The sequence below is a fragment of the Lepisosteus platostomus genome, chromosome 12, assembly GCF_059453375.1.
Source record: "Lepisosteus platostomus isolate fLepPlt1 chromosome 12, fLepPlt1.hap1, whole genome shotgun sequence".
NCBI lineage: Eukaryota > Metazoa > Chordata > Actinopteri > Semionotiformes > Lepisosteidae > Lepisosteus > Lepisosteus platostomus.
Genome location: NC_142622.1, coordinates 4,979,383 through 4,996,735, shown reverse-complemented (window position 1 = coordinate 4,996,735; position 17,353 = coordinate 4,979,383).

Sequence of the window (17,353 nt, the reverse complement as noted above, 5' to 3'; positions counted from 1 at the left end):
ATAGTATTTAAATATATGCTATTAGTATTAATATATGCTATTAGTACATGCTGGTATTCACAGCCAGCCATACATTTAAGCTTATTGAGAACTGCACAATTCTGTCCATCAGAAATCTTGGAAAATGAAAAAAGGAAAATCCTTTCTTCACAGTAACTGTCTAGCTATACGTTACAGTCCTTCAGTAATTCTGAGTATAATAAAGAGTTCATTTGAGCCACCTACAGTAGCTTGTTTGGTGGCTAGCTGCTAATTGATCAAGGATCTCATCCAGTTGTTTCTTAAAAGAATCTTTGCTTTGGCAGGAGGCCAAGTTACCTGGTTTTGTGGTGTGTTGACATTTCTCTCAAATACAAAAAATTAAAAGTAAAACCCTGTGTGGACCATGCTAAGATACAACATGTTTTAGTTTCCGAATACACCTTTAATAATAATAATAATTGCTTACACTTCTATAGCACTCTTCTGGACACTCCACTTCAATTGTTTTAAAGGTAATGGGGCGCCCCTCCCCCACCACCAATGTGCAGCCCCACCTGGATGATGCGATGGCAGCCATAGTGCACCAGAACGCTCACAACACATCAGCTATCAGTGGGGAGAGCAGAGTAATGAAGCCAATTCATAGATGAGGATTATTAGGAGGGCCAATGGGAACTTTGGTCAGGATTCTGGTTTTACACCCCTACTCTTTTCGAAGAACTCCCTGGGATTTTTAATGACCACAGAGAGTCAGGACCTCAGTTTTACATCTCATCCAAAGGCCGGCGTCTGTTTACAGTATAGTGTCGTCCTCACTATGTTGAGGCACTAGGATCCACATGGACTGTATGGTGAGCACCCCCTGCTGGCCCGACTAACACCTCTTCCAGCAGCAACCTTAGTTTTTCCCAAGAGGCCTCTTATCCAGGTACTGACCAGGCTCACACCTGCTGAGCTTCAGTGGGTTGCTAGTTTTAAGTTGCAGAGTGATATGGCTGCTGGCTGTTTAAGTCATGACTTTATAATCTGTCCTTGTTGTTTTTGGAAATATTAGACTCTGGAAAGAAAGTGTGAAACTGCTGTAGTTACATTTATTAGGGGAAAATCTACTATTCCCTTAAAAGGTTAAGGGTTGAACTGTACCAGCTAAAGTAAATCCAAATCCTAAAAATCAATATTAATCCATAAATCAGGACTTAGTATGTCTGATTTAAATATTAATTTTGTACTTGTTGCACCAACCAACAGCTGAACCTTATTATGTCAAAAATGTATGCTGTGTGTCACATGAAATGTAAACAAGGTTTCTATATAAAATATAAGATACAGTACCTCTATACTAAGACAAGTGCATGACATGTCTGTACACTTGAGTTAAATGTTTTGGTGTTCAGCTAATTTAGAAAGTTTTTAGATCAGCTCTCTTACCCCGTCAGACTTGCAGAACTTCTATTGTATTAATATTGTAGGCTGTTGTGCTGCAACTCTTGTTTGTTTGGTATCCTCAGACATTAAAATTGTCGATTGAGGTAAAATAATGGATTACAAAATAAAAGAAACAGTGATATTATAAAGCTAATTGAGAGAAGTAAGGAATACTGTACAAAGATGCTAAATTCTGTAAATTTTGCACTTTATTGCCACTGATAAGATATGGGTGTCATTGTGGTGCAGTGGTTAGCACTGCTATCTTGCAGCAATGGGGCCCTGAGTTCAATTCTGGACCTGGATCACTATGTTGTGAAGTTAATTTTTTTGTTTTTGCCAGGTGCTCAGGTTTCATTCCAGAGTCCAAAGACATACAGTACTGGTAGGTTAATTGGCTTCTAGGACAATTGGCCCCATGTGTGCGTTTGTGCCCTGTGATTGACTGGCTTCCCATCCGAGGTGTATCCTGCCTTGTGTCTGTTGTTTGCCAGGATAGGCTCCAGCTCACCAGCGACCCTGGATTGGATTAAGCAGTTGGAAAACGGATGGATGAGATGGATTTTAGGATACAAACAGGTGTGTTCAGGGTTACACCAGAGTCTAATTCTTATCTCGATCCTTTTTATGGCATAGAATTTTAGCCCATATTTAATTCTAGACACTTATGCCCAGCTGCTGCAGCAGGGTTAAATGTTATACTTGTTTTACTGTAAATGGCTAGATTACTCAGCATAAACCTGAGATTTCTTCAGACCACTTTCATTTTAGATTTATTTTTGTTTTTTGCTAAGAACATTAAAGAAGCTGGAACTGGAGTTTCAAGACAGTAACATGCTATATTTCATGCATAAAATACTGAATTGAGCTGAATTCCTTTAAGTAGCCTCTAAAAACAGGAATCAGCTAATCCTAAATGCAATGTTAAAGCAATCGTGACTACTTTTCCTTCCTGTTATGATGAAATTGAAGAAATTCAATGAAAGCAAAGGAAAAAAACAGTCGTCTAAAATGGGATGTCTCATGATAAGGACATTGTTCTGAAGAAGAAATGTATTTTTTGTAATGAGAACATGACTAAATTAAATTCAGGGTTTAAAGCTAGAGAGTATACTGTATTGATCCCACAAGGTGACATCAGTTCTCTGAAGAGCATTTTATGTTTTCTTAATGACACTACTGGGGAACATTCAATTGGACTTTATCAGGTGAGGTGACAGATGTAAGCAAGAAACCATACTGTAGCTGTGCACGAGTATTTAATTAAAGTGCCTTAAATCTTTTGGTGTTCTTTGCAAGTTACAACTGATAGCACTCATAACCTGTGGTATGGTGCAATCTGCACTACTAAACAGTAAAAATGAGACATTGCAAGAGACAAAAAGCAGTAATTTATATTAAATGGCATTACATACAACTGTAGTCCACTTTGTAATCCTTTAATACTATGGTTATTCCAGAGGATCCCAGTGTAATAATATAACTACACTGGCACACATACTGTATAACAGGTATTGTAGTTTAGTATAAATAATATGGAGTTTTCATAGGTTTCTTTTGCCCAGTTTGCTTCCCCATGGTTGCACAGTTTAATATCCAGAGAAGCAGGGTAATCTGAAATTTTTAAGTTATCTTTTATATTTAATTGATAGTTATTTTCCTACAAACTACATATTAGAAGATTAATAAGAACACTGCACTACCAAGATTGGGCAGTAATTATTATTATTTTTTTTAGTTTTAAGAACATAAGAAATGTTATGAATGAGATTATGCTTTTAAGCCCATCTAGCGTTGTTCTTTAGATCACATTAACAGGAGCAAATCGATGAGCATCCAGAGATTTCCAAACTGAACTGCAGGTTAGGTAAGTCATTCTAATTAACATGTGAAATTATCAGGGCCTGCAAAGTCTTCTGATAATCAATATTTCTGTTTGTCGCACAATGTGGAATCCCATTTGGACAAAACTAAGATCCCTGCCAATATAACTGACTTCATTTCGTATAGTGCACTGTAGCCTTTTCTGGAATCTTTAGTAAAATTCCACTCTCAAATGCTGTAAATAATACAGCCCAGACTAAGCATGACAAATAATAAATCAACAAACCGACAGAGTAAGTCAGGCACACTATTCCAGATGCTGTATGCAAAAAATCTGTAAGACATTCCACGTTTTAAATGAGCAGTGCTGCCAGTCAATAGCCTACTTTATGTTCAATGCATCAAAGGACTAGGGCTGACATACAGTATAAAAGATAAACACAGATGGGGACATTTGTATGATTATAGCCTAACATTCAGAATTGCATAGCAACACATTTGTATCAGATTTTTTGTGGAAATCAAAATGGAAGTAAAGTTCTGAATTTTATTTACATTTGATTTCAAAGAAAACACTGACACTGAAGTGTTTTGATTTCTTAAGTATTTAAGCCCTATGCTACAGTATGTACACCAAATTCAGCCTGATTTCCTTGTGAGATGACTCTTAAACTTGAATAGTTAACCTGTGGTCAGTTCAATTGGTTGAAATGATTCCTGAATAGATGCATCTGTTTATATAAGGTCCCTCAGCTGACAGTGCACATCAGAGTAGACAGTCTACCATAAAGACCAGGGTATAGATCTCGGGAGGGGTATACAAGTATATCTAGGGTGTTGAAAGTTCCCAGGAGCACAGTCAGGTCAATTGCAAACTCGTGGCATGCGATTATGTAAGCAGTCACATGGCAGACCCTGAGCCCATGTGGCAAAAATCCTCTGGTCTGATAAAATTAAAAAAGCTAACACTTTAGTTTGAATGCAAGGATAACATCATCCCTACCATGAAGCATGGTGGTGGCAGCATCATTTTATGGGGATGCTTTTAAGTGTCAGGGGCTGAGACACTGATAGAGGGAACAACAAACGGAGCCAAATACAAGCAAATACACAAGGAGAACCTGCTTCAACCAGAAAAGGCTTTAAGAATAAAAAATTCACATTCCAAAAGGAATAAAGCAGGCATAAAGCCAAAGTGATATGGGTAAAATCTCCAAATCCAGATGTGCCAAGCTTCTGCATGCTTCTATGGTTTTGACTCAGAAGAATGAATCCTATGTTGTGTGAATTAAGATAAAAAACATTTTCAATGCATTACAAATTCTGGTTGTAACACTCTTGTAAAGTCACTTCCTGTCATGTTTCTTGATAAATTCCTCAAGCTCTATCAAGTAACTTGGGAATTTCAAATGGACAGCAGTTTTTCAAGACTTTCTCCAGATTCTCTATCGGATTAAAATCGGGATTTTTACTGGGCTATTCAAGGACATTCAGTTTCTTATTCTTAAAATACTCCAGTTTAGCTTTGGCCTTAGGCCGTTGACCATCTGGAATTTTCATCCCAGTTCTGAAGCAGGTTTTCCTCTGATTGCCTGTACTTTGCTTGACGAGCTTCTCAGTTCCTGCTGATGAGAAGCAGCCCCATAACATAATGCTGTCACTGTCACGCTTGGCTGTAGGGATGGAGTTGACTGGGTGATGCACTGTCTTAGGTTTTCAGACATACCTCTTTGCATTTAAACCAAAAACTTTCATCACACCACAAAACCTTTTGCACAATGAAAGCACAACAGTTGAAACATCAAAGGTCCAATAGAGGTGTACAGAATTTAAATTCTGTGATTTTATTTTTTGCTTCGTTATTTGTTTTTCTTGGGATGGATGTTTGCTGTTAATTTTAAGGAGTTAAATTTTCCTGAGCATTAGTATTTAAGGTGCATGGAGTCATTTAAAATCAAGAAAAAAATAACATTTTTTTCTCATACGAGAAGAAGCAAAAATATTATAAACATTTGAGCCACAAAGATCAACTTGTTGTCAACTTAAGTGCATGTTAGCTCTTTATAAGTTGCTCTTATAATGTGATGTTCCGCTTCACAAAATGTGATGTTCAGCCTCTCAGTCCATTAATCCAAGAAACAGGGAAATCCTAAAGTGACCAGTCCTGACAGGAAGAATCACATTTGTTGCATCTCCCGATGCTAAATTCTTCTAAATTCTTATTAAATTAAATAAATGCTCTTTATTTTGTGGGCTAAGCAGCATCTAATATAGCAAGAAAGAGGATGGTGGAGTGCTTTATTTATTGAGAAATGTGGCGCTATTTATAGAATAGAACACGTCTGGAGACACTGTTGACTGAAGGCATAATGATGGAAGGTAGAATTTCATTCAACAAAAGATCACCCTCAATAGTTCTTGAAAGAAACCTTCCAGGTCATACTGTACCAGATACTCAGTAATACTAAGTGGCACTAAAAATGCTATTAGTTCCAAAACTGATGTGATGCATTTTTAAGCTCTCTCAGAATATTTTTTCTACAATATTACAGTGTGTCTTATGAAAAACTATGAATGTACAGTATGCAATAAGTCTTAATCATGTTTTATTTTAAACCTGATTATATCAACATTACGATGACAATGCCTGACAAAATGTCACTTTCATGGAGTATTATTTTATGAGGAAGAACACTGGTCCCAACACTAACCCTCTCCATGAATGGGACTCCATTACACAATGCCCTTATTAATTCTTCTCTACCGGTACTGATGTGAGGGATAAACTATGTTGGGGGTAGTTCCCTGACAATTAGGCAAGTGCTTTTAATCTGCCCTTTTGGCAGTTCTTATTTGTTTTTTCAAAACAGGTTATATGATATCAGGAACAGCCTTTCTTGTTCATTCAGTGTAACTCTTTTCATAGATGTATCCATGCACCAATTTATTTATCAATTACATATGTGCCTACAGGTATGGCAATCTGAATGTGTTTCTTGATAATATGAAACTGGAAATTACACAGGGGTTTTAAAGGCAAGCAAAGCAGCCATTTTGACTAGCCATAAATTGCCAAAAATTTCATTTTTACATAGATTTTCTGTTAAACACTTTTTCATCTTTTTTTGTAGCAAATGTCAACTTTTATATTTTAAAATTTAATATTTGTAATATTTCCAAATCTTTATAAAATCAAAATTTACAATCTAGTTTTCAACGGCTAACGCTGTGCATGTTTTATGAATACAATTAAATGCCAAACAATTTTTTTCAGTTATCTTGGTCTGTTATATTGATAGAAGCATTCAGACTTAATCTTAAACATGAGGGTACTATTTGAACGGCTGTACAAAAGGTTCATGCCAGCATTGAGATGAAATATATTTTGTAAATGGTATGAAAAAGGAATTGCATAGTGACTCTAAGCTATTTCAAAACTGCTGCATGCTGTGTAATTATAATACTAGAATATACAATGCCCAGGTTTATTCATACCTCCTTTGAAATAGGAATAAAAAAACATCATATTACAGAATCTGTTATGAATTGGAAAGTGTCTCTTGCTTTAAGAAAATCCAGAAATGGTATATTGTGATCACAAACACATAATTTAAATTATAAATCCAGTTCCAGAAAACACAGGGGTCACATTCATTCATGTCAGTCATCAGTATTCTTTTAAATAAAATCCAACAAAAACAAAAACTTCAGTTCCTGCTCTGATCCAATGGAGCCTCCAGAGCAACAGGTCTTTGAAGTTTCCTGCTTCCTTGCAGTATAAAAAGAGATCTCATGGACAACATTTAGTAAAAACATGCATCATCATAGTTTAACTCCAAGAGCTCCCAATAGCTCTAACAAGACTGCAGGCTAATGGCCATTTACTTCCCACAAGAAGGGGAAGTACATGTAAATTTACAGCTACTGGTATAGCAGCAACCCTGTCTGGAAGATGATGCTAGTGATCTTAAACACCACAGGCTGTGACACAAGTGGTTCAGCAGTCAACTGTAAATCCAAAGGCAACAGTTGAACATCTCAAAGACACACTGGCATTCCAGGATATAAAGTATCAAAAACTACCACACTGCATTGCCTGTATGATTGTGGATTTCACGGCCAGGCTCCTATGAAAAGGAGTAACTCATATTTGCCATGTGAATTGCAGCTGGAACCACGTCTTTTGGACAGTGGAAATGAAATTCTACTGAGCATCAGTGTTTTTGGACCAGACCATCAGAGTTGTCCTGTTGACATGAAAATATGTTGTTCATGTCGATAAAATAATACTGTTTTGTGGATCCTGGAGCCATTGACAAGCTGGAGAAACCATAAACTTCAACACAGAAAAGGACATTTTGGTGAAATACCTGATTTCCTGAATACAGGAGGTTCTGCCAATAAGATCACAATTGGCCAGCATGACCGTGATCGAAAGCATACATCCAAAATGACAAAATAAAGGTTAACTAGCCACAAAATAACTTTGACTGGCCATCTCCACCTCCAGATCTCAGTCCAGAAGAACATTTATGGTTCAAAAAACTAAAAAAAAAAGGAATTCACAAACAGAAAACAGAATTTCTGGATGAAGACCCTGTGCGAGACGGTATAATCCAAAGTGACTGGAGTAGGACATCAGGGAAGACAAAGCAGGATCAGGGCGGGTAGAAACACAGGGGGTGGTGAGGGCCGTGATGTGGTGCATGGGGGGAGCGCAGGCGAACGAGTCCAAAAGGATATCCAATAGGGGAAATCAGGGCGCATTCCAGGGTCCAGGTGCCGGGAGAACCATCCGAGATGAACACGGGGAACAGGGAACTAGGAATATGGATAGTTAAAACCTTGATGGGACAAGGCGCTCCGAGCCCTGGACTCAGTAGGGCAGGACACGGTGATGAACTTGAACTTGAGGTTGAGCTGTATTGCCATATGTAACCAGTACATGTACTGGTACAATGGAATTCTTACTTACAGAAAGTCTCTCGATAAAACAAGTGTAAAAACACAAAGTGCAGACAGTGCATCAAGACAATACACAAACAAACAGTAGACAATGTACAAGTAAACAGTTTGAATGTAAACAATGCAGATGTGTAAACAATGACTGGAGATGTGCAATAAATAAGAAATCATAATGATTGGTAGAGGGTGCAAGTGTGGTCAAATAAAACTGGGAACACAACGAAAAAGGTAAGAGCGCCCTCTAGAGGAGGGGTGACGACTGTGACGCCTCTTCTTTGTTTGATCAGAATTACAGAAGTCTTATTCAGCTACACAGAACTTTAAGAAACACCTTTTTGTGCAGAAAATGTTCTCATTAGGGAACGACCTGAGGTTATCCTTCTATTGTCACAAAGTACATTTGTGTAAGCAACAAAATGAGCCAGCACACGACAAAAAAAACAATTTCCTTTCCTTTTAAATAGGCCTTAATTGGTCTTAATGATCTTCATCATTAAGGAGATGTGTTCTGAATCCAGAGGGTTGTGTGGATGCTGGTTTTAACCCTTTCTTAAGTTTGCTTCTTGCTGCCAGTTTAACTCCTGGAGATCATAGCTGTCTTATTCCAGCTGGTCTATGGCTCCATCTAGGACATGGGTCTCAGACTGAATTCCTGGAGGTTCTAGTGTCTTCTGGTCTTTGTTTCATGCACATTCTCAGTTATGTTGAGAATTACAAGCTGTTGTAATTATTTAATTATCTGCATAACTGTAATACCAGCAATCAAGCCCTGAGGCTGGAGGTAACCTGACCTTTAATGAAGTGAATGCTTTCTGTAATCAAGTGTAAATGACCTTAACAAAAATCCTATATACAGTATGTCTAATTTTGCAAATAATTAGGTTAATTGTTTAATTGCTTACTCAGGTTGGAACAAAAAACACTAGACACAAGGTCCTCAGGGGATGTGAGTTTTCTCTAGGGGACCCTTATATACCTGTGAGCTGGCTTTTATTAAATAAATATTTGTTTCTGTTAATATTTCTGTAAATATTCTGCAAATATTTCCCTTTCTGTGATGTTAAAATGTCTGTCAGATAAATACTTATTTTGTTCTCTGTCTGTTTGCATTTGAATTATTTTGTTTTAACAAAACCAACCCGTGCTTATAGGTAACAAATGTTTTAGAATGTTTTTAATATTGCTTGCACTCTAACAATTGGCTCCTTTCTTATGTGTTTATGTACTGCAGCATAATTAGGACACTTCATGAGGGATTTAGATCAACCACACTAACCTGCAGTCTAGTGCAGAAAAAGCCATTATGTTAGTTTAGCATAATGTATTATAAGAAGAATACAGTATAGTACTGTGTAATTACAAAATAAAGTCTACCGATTAGGTCAACTCTGAGCAACCACTCTGTAGTTAATGTATTTAAAGACAAAGCTTTAATGGAACATTTTATTATTTTAACACAAATAGTACCATGAAGATATCACTAGCTAATAGTACAACACTTGAAAACATGGTGATGTAGTAAAGTCCCAACATCACTATCTTTAAATAATACAATAACAAAGGTTTGAAGCTTTGAATCTGTGTTCAGGGATTCTCTAACCCTAACCCTGACAGGACGTTCAAGTGATTACCAGTGCAGTGATCACACTAGCAAAAGAAAAAGAGAAACCTGACTTGGTACCTAAAATCCAGCCCTGAGCTTAAAAAATGTCTAAGTAGTGTGGGAATCCTAACCCTACCTGGAGTGTCAACTGACCATTTCCGCTATCTATATCTGAACTTGTCTGGGCATAGGATTTTGAAATGTTCCACAAACCCCAAAAAAAGAATGGGAAACAATCAAGACCAGTGATAGAAGCACTTGCAGTTAAAAGAGTTTAAATAATGCTAAGTTACAACTTTTGATCCGCCCGACTCAGTTTTCGGATACAATTGCTACGCTGAGAATCCTAAAGCATGAAATATAGTACAACTTGTTTTATGAAGATGCTTCCAATGTGTCTGCAAGTAATCCATCAAACAAATAAAATCCATCTGATTCTGCAGAAAAGCACAATTTACAAATTTCATTCTGGAACAGATGCAAAGTGTTTCATTGACAAGGATGTAAATGACAGAAGCTGCATGTAGGTGTTTGGATGTGTGGGAGCTTCACCTAATAAGTGAAAGAATGAGAATGTGACAAGTATTTTTCCGCTGTGGGTGAAAAGCTGCTTTCTCTTGATTTATTTAATGAACAATTTACTGTTTTATGTTTGTAAATAAATTGGACAACTGTTTTAGGAAGAAATGTGTTTATTTACAAATACTAGTATTAAAACATGCAGTCTTTTTTACGGGGGAGTCCATACAGTATGCTGTGGGTAATGCTTAAAATAATTTCATACATGTTAAACCTAAACTGCTGTAGCAGCAGAACCATATGTTGAAAATTGTTATTAAAGGTGACATTTACAGATGCAACTGATGCAGTCTCCTGATCCTACACCTTTAAGGTATGCATCTATGATTTCTGTTATTCATTTCATATCTCCTATATATTCCTTTATCTTTTCATCTCTTTCTTTTATTCAGTTTCTTCCATATTATCTTCCTGTATATTCACATGGTTGACATCGCAGTCTTAAAAATTGATTGTAGGCATAATTTGCCTAACTAGAATATAAATACAGCTGACATACGGTATATGAAACTCTTACCTGAAATGACTGAACTTACCAAACTCAGTGAGGAAGTAGCAGACACAATAAGCATGCCACTCACAACTCTCAAATTTCATCAAGCAATTTACCAAAATATCCGATAACAAACCTCTGAATGTCTGATAAACAAACTGAATTGTATATACAGTTCTAGGAATCAATATCTCCTATACTCTTAAGAATGACAGCGTAAGTAAAACATTCCAGTGCATATCAACAATTCTTATATCTGTACTACTAAAGCCGGATAAAGATCCAACATTATGATCATGCTACTGTCCCCTTTCTCTCATTAATACTGACATCAAAATTATAAGCAAAGCATTAGCAAACAGAATAGCACCTCTCATCCCATCACTTATATGTCCAGACCAAACAGGATTTATTGAAGGTAGAAGATCTTCAAATAGCATGCTTTGTGTATTTAATCTAATAGGTATTTCACAGAAAAACAAAATAAAAGTGATAATTTAATCACTAGATGCAGAAAAGGAGTAAATAGGAAATTCCTATTTGCAAACCTACAATCATTTGTCCAGTGGATTAAGATACTTTATGAATCACCTTTGGCAACACTTATCACTAATATCCTCATAATGCCCACTCTCCTGTCATTATTTGAAAAATCATAAAGCCACTAGCAGCAGCAGTTTGTCAAAAAAAACAACACCAAAATAAAGGGTATGCAAATTCAGAATATATCCCATAAATCCAGATGATATATTACTTTATCTACGAAATCCAACTATTTCTCTTCCTGAAACAATTAAACTAATCAACATATTCTCAGATATATCTGACTACTCAATACACTGGACAAATAGTACTATACTACCTCTAAAAAAAGACAGTTGAAATGTTACAACTGTCAAACCTCCTCTGTCAAACACTTATCACAACCTTGAATACCTTGGAACCAATATCTCTCCTAACTTGTCAGAGTTATGTTACCTCAGTTTAGACCCACTCTTGAAAAACATTGAAGACAATCTTTATCGGTGGATGAACTTTCCATATACTATTATAAGATGAATAGCAACCATCAAACTGAACATACAATATTATCTAAAGTTAATGACCTATTCACAATGATTCCCATGACCCTCAAAAATAATTTACTATCAACACTACATTCCATTATCACTAAATTTAGTGGAATAACAAATGACCTTAAATTAAAATTACAATGCTACAGAAAGAAAATAAATTGCAAATCCTACCTCAACAAATCCATAAGACATCACACACTTTTTAAAAACATGGTAATCTGTGCAACTCTTTTGGTCAGGAAAATAAACTCAATCACTAAATTTACGACACCTTCTAAAGTGAACTCAAATTTGGCTCAATCCAGACTTTCCTTATAAACAAAAAAAGCATGTGAGCTTGTTTTCGAGTTTGAATCTTTGTTCTGTTGCATTTGTTCTGATGTCTAAACATCAAATTACACAGAATAATAAGATAGCATCCTCAACCAGGTTGAATTTGCACACCATCCTGTAGGTACACACCATATGTTATTTAATAGAAAAACAGGTTCATTACAGGGGGATACTGGTATACAATCCTTCAGGAAAGTGTTCTAAAAATATCAGAATTAATATGCGTCTTACTGCCCTTCTGTAGCAAAATGTCATATTTCAGCGATCCAAAGTAGTGATTAGTGAAATCATGTGCACGTGTAACAAGAATTTGGTCTTTAAAATTAAGTGATAGTATAAGAAGCTATGGAAAATTAATTTCTAATCTAATCTAATAATCTAATTTTCCTACACTACAGTACATAACAGTATAAATTTGGTCCGTTTTTGCATGTGTAGAATTTGTGGGGAGTGCTACTGAGCTGTTTTGTGTTCTGTTTTTGCACTAGTGCTGTTTGTTTTAGAAATATTGGTTCAGGTGTATAGCCAGATTGAAGAGCTGTGTGTTCAAATCTCGTGTGGGACTCTAACACCCTTGAGTGAGCAACTTCACTCAGAGTGCTCCAGTTAAAGCCCTGCTGTATAAACAGGTCTCTAGGTCATCATGGTAGATGTGTGTTTGGCTTTTTTACCATTTAAAGAGCTGATATAGTGGTTTCTGCTGACTGTTCTCATAAGAACCAGTTTCATTGTCCAGTCAAGATGCTCTTAACATATTCATGTAGGGTTCAGTTAAAATGCGTTTGTTCTTATTTATTAAACTTGTGCTAATGCTCACAGGGTGTTCTAAAGCAATTTTGGAAATATAATTATAAATTACTGTATATGTTAAAATATAATTCTCAATAAATAATTGATATTCCCAAAAAAATAAATATTGTTTGTTTTTAGTCATGAGGCATTGCTTACACAGTCACACAACAGACTCCAGTAATTCAAGCTCTGTTTAAAATATATTGTAGATGCAATCAGCACCAGAAATTTAAATCAAACACCTCCTGTTCCTTGGAAATATACTGCATTTACATATGCCATATTAAAATTCAGGTGCCTGGTCATTTTCTTGTTTGGATATTAATTTTCTGGTTGAAGACATACTGTACAGTAGTCCTGTGGTAAAAACATCGTGTAGTTTTAAGGTAATTGTGGCACTTCTATTATCACTTCTAAATTACGTTACATTATCACTTCTAAATTACATCACATTTAAAAATCTGACTGCTTACTGCTGCTGTAATAATATCCTGTTAAGTATATTTCATTCTAATTGCCGCCTCACCTTTTTAATGGTTCAAATTGTACAAATCATATTCTGCCAAATGTATTTTTTTCAGGACAGTGCCATTCATCAGCTGTGACCATCAAGGTTGCAATACACAACATACAGAGTATCCAAAGAATATATCCTTGGTGTCCTGTGCAGCAGCAGCCCATGTGACTTGCTAGGTGCCTCTGCAATAGCTCTGCATTAATGTTTTTTGTTCAGTTTGATTGGTGCACATTGTGAACGGTGTGCACAGTATACTGTATACTGAAGAGTGAGCAGAAATTATACTGTTTTCACAATTTCCCTAAATAAAACAGTACAAAATGATATTGCTTTTCAGCTGGAGCTGTTTCTCCTCTTCTTGATTTGGAGATCTATGCTTTTATTACCAAACTAGCCTCTGCATATCTGCTTTATTCATGTGTATTTAGACTTTGATGGCAGAGTAGATGTCACTCCTACATCACTCCTACCTAAAGAAAGCTGACAAAAGGAATTTTCTAATGTTTTCAAACCCTGTTTTTACTATTCAGACATTTTCTTCTTTTCTTATTGTAGGAGAAGTTTTACACATACAGTACTCAAATCTATTTGATAGTACATTAGTGTAGAGGGGAACCACCTCCCTGTCAATGTGGGGGCTGCAGGAGGCTGCGATGGGCTTGGAGGATGTATGAGATCAGTCCTGGGGGAGTACTCTCCGAACCCCCATAGTGTTTTTGTTTTGTGTGGGAGGGGATGCTCTCACAGGGTTTTTGCTGTACAGGGTGGATGGTGTCCCCTTTACCCTTAACCTTTTCCTGACTCTGTAGAGTTTTTGTTAAAAAAAAAAAGTTTGGGACCCACATTTGATTTATTATGAATGACCTGTCATGGGAAAATGTATATACTGTAGGGGACTCACTGTTTCATATTTTTCTTAAATGACTAAAATAAAAATATTAAAATTTACATACAGTATGTGAATAACAGTATTTATATTCACATACAGTATATGAAACACCCGTAAGGTCCTGCAACTTTCAATTTGATTGCCATTGTAAACTGCTAATTGCTGTAGGTCCTAATCAGTATAATTTTAGCTGTCTTGTTTTGTTACTTTGCTGATTGCACATTTCTGCCATCTCTCTGTTTGTAGATCTATTAAACCATTTTCATTGTATAATTTACTATTGCATTTATTCCACAGACAGCAATGTGTGTCACAGACAATATTTTGCGGTACATATCTAGAGGAATTTAGTATTTTAAAGTTTTTGCATGCTTTATGGGAATGTTTCAATTAGCACCTGATTAGGACCTGGAAATCACAGCTGATTCAATTTCTCATTCAATTGGATTAATTAAATCCTGAAGGTCTGAGTGCCACATTTGTTTCTGTTCATGAAAATCAGAAACAAATGTAGCACTTGAAGAGCAGGGGTGCATACCCCAGACTTAATACAACCATCTATTTTCTAACCGCTTCGTTTAATTCAGGGTTGCAGGGGAGCAGGAACCTCAACAAGCTCATCAAGCAACAGGAACAAGGTAGGGCACAACATGGTTGTGAAACAAACACGGACACACACACACACGTCCCCTGGCTTAATGGATAGTCAAAATCCTTTTAAAACAGAAAGTCATTCTTTGTTTTGTCCTGTACGTTCGGACAATTTAATTGTCCTTTTTTATTTATTGATCAATTTGCTCAAGTGCTGCTTACATGAAAAAGTTTAAGATATGATCTTCTAACCACATTACATTAATGCTTCATTTACAATTGCAAGTATAAACAGATTTTCTGATCTAACTAAATTAATGACACAGGAAGGTTATATGCAGATGAATGGGCAAGTAGAAATTATAAATGCTGATGTCTTGGCTTCCTGAGCTTTTCTTCCCATGCTCTTGACCACATATTGATCTTTACTGATGAATTGCTCCATCTTTTTTAACACTGCAGCAGTCCAAGGCCTGTAGGCGGAATGTAAAACATGCACTCCCCAATTTCAGTGACTGATGAAGCTCAAATCCCTTAGCAAATACAGCAAGTGAAAAATGCATCTTATTTCTGACCATTTCAATGTTCTTTTTTCTTTCGCATTGAAAGCCAGCACCCAATCACATTGAAACTCATAGATTAGATGGAGACATTGCTTCTTTCTCTGTATTAGTCTCAGAGTTCCAGAAGGTGAAAAAACAAAACAAAGCAAATGATCTGATTACCTCAAAAGGCTGACAAATGCTGAGGACTGCCTTTGTACTCAAGAAAATGTTGTCCCATTACTTTAGCCTCTGCTGAATTGTAGAGTTAAAGAATGTCTTTATCAAATCTTTGAGTTTATTTGGTTTAGTTCAGACATCCAAAATGAAACAAACACAGTGACTGTTAAACTGCACACTGATGTGCTACCTGATACTCAAAATACCTGAAAGAGATCTACATTTGAACTGAAGGAAGTCTTGAAAAGTTTGTCACATTTACTCTGCATCTTGTCTTTAAAAATCTGCTCCCTGTTGGACAGTTGGGAAAAAAAACAGAGAATGCAACACTGTAACACAAGTGATATATAATAGTCTTTGTAGTATACCTCTGCACCAGGAATTCTCTGAAAATAGTGGTTTATTTCAGGCTCGTTGGTGTTCTGCTTTCTGTGCAGTTTGCAAGAGTAACCACACAACCAGGTTGGTTATTCTGATTACATATGCAGTTATCCTTTTCCGTGTATCTCTAATGTGAAAAAAAAAGGTTTCAAAATTTGTCAGTGGCACAGCTGTGTGTGATTCCCCTATTCAAAGTAACTTGACTTAAAAGTGCTATATATAACTATTTGTCTGTATCTACTGTAGATCAGTGCCAAAATCCTTAAATAAAAACTATATAAAAGACAGACCTCTAATCTTCATAGATATGAAAACCTAACAGCAAAACAGAAATTATCCATTTGAAATGTAAATGCAGATGACTGTTTAGACCCCCAAATCCCCAGAGCCTTCCCTGTTTGAAAGAATATTCTGTACCAGATGGACCAAACAGTTTCTTCCAGAGCTGAACACATTTCTTGTTCTGAGAGAATGGCAGCAATTGTCTGGCCAAATACTAAAAAGTACATGCTGTTATCTGTACTTTGATTTTAACACATAGGATTTCATTAGCAAAAAGTTAAAAGCTTAAAGTGATAATGTAGCATGATTATTTTAAAGCAAAATTCACAAGCAATGTGTTGAGACACAGGCCTATGTTACACTTTGCACAGTTTTAGGGATTGATGAAAGTTGATGAGGGAACTAAACCCTTCAGATTTCTGCCCTAGTTACTGTATTGAAAACTATATATGAATTGAATACACTCTACAAATTACTTCATGTTATTTATAAAGGTTTTTAAAGCAGTTATATTGTTCAGGCACATGTTTTAAATCCGTCAAGGACTTTACATGTAATGTTATAATAACAAAAATAAAAATGAAAAGACAGTTGTTTCAATGTTTGGAGTAGTTTTAATACAGGAAAAAGTTTAAACAGAAGAAAACAATTACAGAATTAAGTCAGTTTTCTATTGATGCTATAAAGTACATAATGAGAAGCAGAAAAATAATTAAAATTGAGAGAAACATTATTTCCCAATAAAAAAATAAAATAAAATAAAACACACAGCCATTTAAAATAAGGTCAAATACAACTTTTCTGTTATTGGATTAGCAGAATAGTGAGTATGGTTAACTGCAGAAAATGAGGCATCTGTCTTTTAAACCAATGTTAGGAGTATCAAAACAGCAAAAATA